At 38.2% G+C, this 6,000-nt stretch overlaps 1 long non-coding RNA gene across 1 annotated transcript in view; it reads left to right on the top strand.

The window, feature by feature from the left end:
• LOC137429254 (uncharacterized) overlaps nucleotides 1-6,000 on the top strand; it is a 77,388-nt gene that overhangs the window by 31,347 nt on the left and 40,041 nt on the right. The window lies entirely within an intron of this gene.

Here is a 6,000-nt window from a genome sequence, read left to right on the forward strand (position 1 = left end):
ATCATTCAGTTTGAAGAAACATTGTAGTTTATAATCAGCATCCTATACCCTGATGTAGATCGATACTTGAATCGTTAATTTTATGATACTTTGGATGGTGGTTCATTGTAGAGGGTTGAAAGTTGGATTTTTTTGTTTGTTTGTTTATTAAATCTATACATAACGTTTATATAAAAGACGTGTATATATATACACTACTCACAATAAGTTAGGAATATTGGCAGGTTCTTCGGTGTGGTTGATTTTGTGTATTAATTATGTTGAAAAAAGTTGTTGGCCCTAATTCTATGGTTATTAATGAGTGTGAAAAAACACAGCATTCTTGATTTCAATACCATAACCCTAACCCCTATAAAATAAAATAAAACTCACTCCCACAATATTGTACACCGCTCCTTTCCTCTGCCATCGCCAGGCATTGCAAAACGTCATTGCCCGGCACTGAAGGGGGCTCGGCAGTGACGCACGCTGAAAGGGAGTACTCAGTTTTCACTCTGGTTGTTTTCTTGCTTTCTTGTTTGTTTGTTTGTTTGTTTGTCCGGGCGATATCTCAGCCATCCTTTGACCTAGGAAGCTGAAATTTCGGCACAATGGTGAGGAAGTACTTTCTCAAAAACAGTATTTTTTTGTTTTTTGATTAATCAATTAATTGATGAGTTATTTAATTATTAGCGATTAATTACGTACTTATATATTGTTATGTCGGTGGGATAGTGATATGTAGAGCCAGATAGATCTGTGTAGGTAACGTGCTTCGTCTGTCGCAGTAAGGAATCTACCTTGTAATAAGTTTCATGTGTAGGCGTTTTGTCGGTTAAGAGTATACCTGTGAGCATACCAGGATGTTCGAGTGATAAGTAGAGTTAGGGATTAAACAGTAGTGCCCCTGTGTCTATCACCTGGTCAGCCAAACCTTTGTCCCTTGTGGCAATGCACACCTGTAGACACCATAGATAGGTCCCTAGCGCAACAATAAATGATTCCCTTCCCCTGACATGACTTCGGAAGGAAACCAGGCCAGGACACCGCCGACGATGGCCACCGCCAATTACACCTCCGACAGGCCTATCCACCTCGAGTGCCACGCTCTATGACCATGGAACGGGATGAGAGTTGGGGTGGCGCGGTAGGCGTGAACCTCCAGCCGGCAAGTCAGTGGAGGGCACTGATTGGGTAGCGCGCCAAGGCTGACGTGACGTCACTAGCAAGGTTATTTAAGAGAGCGCCGAGCGCCGAACGCCATTGAGAGAGAGAGAGAGAGAGAGAGAGAGAGAGAGAGAGAGAGAGAGAGAGAGAGAGAGAGAGAGAGAACGAGAGAGAGCACGAGAGAGCACGAGAGAGAGCACGAGAGAGAGCATGAGAGAGAGCACGAGAGAGCACATCCGGTTCTTGTTTTGCGCAGCTCGCTATTGCAGCTCTTCTTCGTCTTGCGCAGCCCGAGTTGAGTTGGGTTATAGCCCGAGTGGAGTTCGATTGTTCTTGCACGTTCGCTTCGGGAGAGTTGACTGGGACATGGCAGGCTGATTGTGTGTGAAGATTGACCTCGCATTGGAGCCGCTAGCCTGCGTTAGACGTGCGGTGCTTTTCCTGCTGTTAACCTTGTGCGGTGCTTTTCCTGCTGTTAATTAACCTTGTGGTGCTTGGAGCGGTACTTGGAGCGGTGCTTGGTGCTGTGGTGCTGGAGCGAGGGACCTCGTGGGTGCTTTGCAACTTGGAGCGAGGCCTTGTGGCGCTTGGAGCGAGGGTTGGTGGTGCTCTGAGGCGGACGGAGAGGGTTGCGTGGGACGTCGGCGGACACGACTACAAGACTGCAGACAGATAAGCTCGCACCCCACATTCCCCAATTACACGACGAACGTGTTCTTTTATTAATTCATAATCCCTCATCTGTTTCTGATATCTGTGTGTGGGGACGTCCCGATTAGGACATTTTATTATCGGCGCGTGCTTTTCCTGACCCACCATCCTTGCAATAAACCCTTGTATTATTTTCCTTTGCTATTCAAAACCTGTGCCCGCTTGAGTTAATCCCTCTACAGGATCGGAGTGTCCGCAGTTAAGCGCTTGCGCAGCTTCCATTTTCCTCCTTCCTCCCGCGCGACCATAGTAAAATCCGTGTTTGGTTGTTGCCTCCGAATAAACTGTTTAGGCCTATCCGCGACCTTTTGGTGTTAACCGGGAGTCCCACGACAATATTTCCTTTCTCCTCTGGCCATTATCTCTGGCACCTTTTGAGTTAGGAAGCTGATATTTGGACATGCCAATGACCAAGTGATTTGGCTGCAAAGGCTATTTTCGATTTATTGATTAATCAATTAATTAATTAATCGATTAATTATTTAATTATTCGATTAATGACTAAAAACATTTTTTGTTACAGATTCTGGTAAAATGGTGGTGGTTTATGTATTCTATTAGCCAATTGATTAACTTTAAAAAAAATTATGATTATTATTTATTTATTTTCGTTATTAATTATTTATTTATATTCTTTCTCATTTGGCCAATATCTCAGGCACCTTTTGAGCTAGGAAGCTAATATTTGGACATGACAGTGACCAGGTTATGTGGCCATAAAGGATATTTTTGATTTATTGATTAATCATTTCATTGATTAATTATTTATTGATTAATCAATTAATTATTTAATTTTTTATTAATGACTCATTTAATTAAATTTCTAAAAGATACATCTTCGGATGAAGCACTGGTGGTTTAGTTATGCTATTAGCCAATAGATTCAGAAAATATTTTATGATAATCTTTTATTGATTTTAATTATGCAATTAATCAATCAATTATTGTACACCTCTCCCTCCCAATGCACTCTCTATGAGCTGCACTGCGGTATTGCCAGGCGCCAGAGGCGCCCTGGTAATGCCGCACTGTGGGATATTTAATTATTTGGCATGGGGAGGTGTACTTTGAATGTATCTGTACTTGTTGTACACCGCACCTTTCCTATGCGATCTCCAGGCATTGCAAAACGTCATTGCCGGGCACCGAAGGGGGCTCGGCAGTGACGCACGCTGAAAGGGAGTACTTAGTTTTCACTCTGGTTGTTGTACACGGCACCTTTCCTTTGCCATCTCCAGGCATTGCAAATCGTCATTGCTGGGCACCGAAGGGGGCTCGGCAGTGACGCACGCTGAAAGGGAGTACTCAGTTTTCACTCTGTTTGTTTGTTTGTTTGTTTGTTTTCTTTCTTGTTTTCTTGTTTTCTTGTTTGTTTGTCCGGACGATATCTCAGCCATCCTTTGAGCTACGAAGCTGAAATTTCGGCACAATAGTGAGCAAGTCCTTTGTCAAAAACGGTATTTTTTGTTTTTTGAATAATTTTATCAATTAATTGAGGAGTTATTTAATTATTAGCGATTAATTAAGTACTTATTTAATTAATCAAATTTCCTTTCTCTTCTGACCATTAACTCAGGCACCTTTTGAGTTAGGAAGCTGATATTTGGACATGCCAATGACCAGGTGATTTGGCTGCAAAGGCTATTTTTGATTTATTAATTAATCAATTCATCAATTAATCGATTAATTATTTAATTATTCGATTAATGACAAATTTTTTATTTTTTTTTAGTGACAGATTCTGATGAAATTGTGGTGGTTTATGTGTTCTCTGATCGAATTGATTAATAATTTAATTTTTTAAATGATTATTATTTATTTATTTTCATTATTAATCATTTATTTATTTTCTTTCTCATTTGGCCAATATCTCAGGCACCTTTTGAGCTCGGAAGCTAATATTTGGACATGAGTGACCAAGTGATGTGGCTATCAAGGATATTTTTGATTTATTGATTAATCATTTAATCGATTAATTATTTATTGGTGAATCAATTGATTATTTAATTTTTTATTAATGACTTATTTAATTAAATTGCAAAAAGATACATCTTCGGATGAAGCACGAGTGGTTTAGTTATGCTATTAGCCAATTGATTAAAAAAATAATTGTGATAATCTTTTATTGATTTTAATTATACAATTGATCAATTAATTAGCGTACACCTCTCCCTCCCAATGCAGCCTCTATGTGCCACGCTGTAGGATATTTAATTATTTGGCATGGGGGCGGTGTACTTTGAATGTATCTGTACTTGTTTTCTTTCTCATTTGGCCAATATCTCAGGCACCTTTTGAGCTGGGAAGCTAATATTTGGACATGACAGTGACCAAGTGATGTGGCTATCAAGGATATTTTGGATTTATTGATTAATCATTTCATTTATTAATTATTATATTGATTAATCGATTAATTATTTATTGATTAATCAATTAATTATTTAATTTTTTATTAATGACTTATCTATCTATAATTCAGTAATCTCTGTACGTTTGTACGTCTGTACGTCTGTACGTTTGTCTGTGACCGCTGTTTCTCGACAACTACCGGTCCGATATACTTGAAACTTGCCAGGTATATTGCTGGGGACCCGAGGATGTGCCTTTTCAAGGTTTGAAATTAATCGGACAAGTACTTACCGAGCTATGGCGATTTAGCCGTTCGCCGTTCGCTTTGCCGTTGCGAATGGACCAAACCATTCATGTAAATAGAGGGGGGGGGGGGGGTTCTGTGGTCGTTCGCTTTGGCTTTGCGAATGGACCAAACCATTCATGTAATAGAGGGGGGGGGGGGGTTCTGTGGTCGTTCGCTTTGGCTTTGCGAATGGACCAAACCATTCATGTAAATAGAGGGGGGGGGGGGGGTTCTGTGGTCGTTGCGAATGGACCAAACCATTGTTTTTTTTTTGCAGTTTTTTTTTTTTTGCAGTTTTTTTTTTTTTGCAAGGAACGGGCACCCACGTACGGGCACGTCCTAGCTTATATATAGTACGGGCATGCCCTAGTTTAATTAAATTTGTAAAAGATACATCTTCAGATGAAGCACTAGTGGTTAGTTATGCTATTAGCCAATTGATTAAGAAAATATTTTGTGATAATCTTTTATTGATTTTAATTATACAATTAATCAATCAATTAGTGTACACCTCTCCCTCCCAATGCAGCCTCTATGTGCCGCGTTGTAGGATATTTAATTATTTGGCATGGGGGCGGTGTACTTTGAATGTATCTGTACTTGTTGATTTATTAATTAATCAATTAATCAATGAATCCATTAATTATTTAATTATTCGATTAATGACTAAAATTTTGTTTTTAAATTTACAGATTCTGATGAAATGATGGTGGTTTATGTGTTCGATAACCGAATTGATTAATAATTTAATTTTTTAATGATTACTATTTATTTTTATTTTTTAAAAATGATTATTATTTACTTATTTTCATTATTAATTATTTATTTATATTCTTTCTCATTTGGCCAATATCTCAGGCACCTTTTGAGCTGGGAAGCTAATATTTGGACATGACAGTGACCAAGTGATGTGGCTATCAAGGATATTTTTGATTTATTCATTAATCATTTAATCGATTAATTATTTATTGATTAATCGATTAATTATATTTATTGATTAATCAATTAATTATTTAATTTTTTATTAATGACTTATTTAATTAAATTTCAAAAAGATACACCTTCGGATGAAGCACGAGTGTTTAGTTATGCTATTAGCCAATTGATTAAGAAAATATTTTGTGATAATCTTTTATTGATTTTAATTATACAATTAATCAATCAATTAGCGTACACCTCTCCCTCCCAATGCAGCCTCTATGAGCTGCACTGCGGTATTGCCGGGCGCCTCAGGCACCCCAGCAATGCCGCGCTGTAGGATATTTAATTATTTGGCATGGGGGCGGGATACTTTGAATGTATCTGTACTTGTTTGTTTTCTTGTTTTCTTGTTTGTTTGTTTGTTTGTCCGGGCGATATCTCAGCCATCCTTTGAGCTAGGAAGCTGCAATTTCGGCACAATAGTGAGCAAGTCCTTCCTTAAAAAGAATATTTTTTGTTTTTTAATTAATCAATTAATTGAGGAGTTATTTAATTATTAGCGATTAATTAAGTACTTATTTAATTAA

The sequence above is a fragment of the Myxine glutinosa genome, chromosome 6 (assembly GCF_964187855.1).
Source record: "Myxine glutinosa chromosome 6, kmMyxGlut1.1, whole genome shotgun sequence".
NCBI classification, from domain to species: domain Eukaryota; kingdom Metazoa; phylum Chordata; class Myxini; order Myxiniformes; family Myxinidae; genus Myxine; species Myxine glutinosa.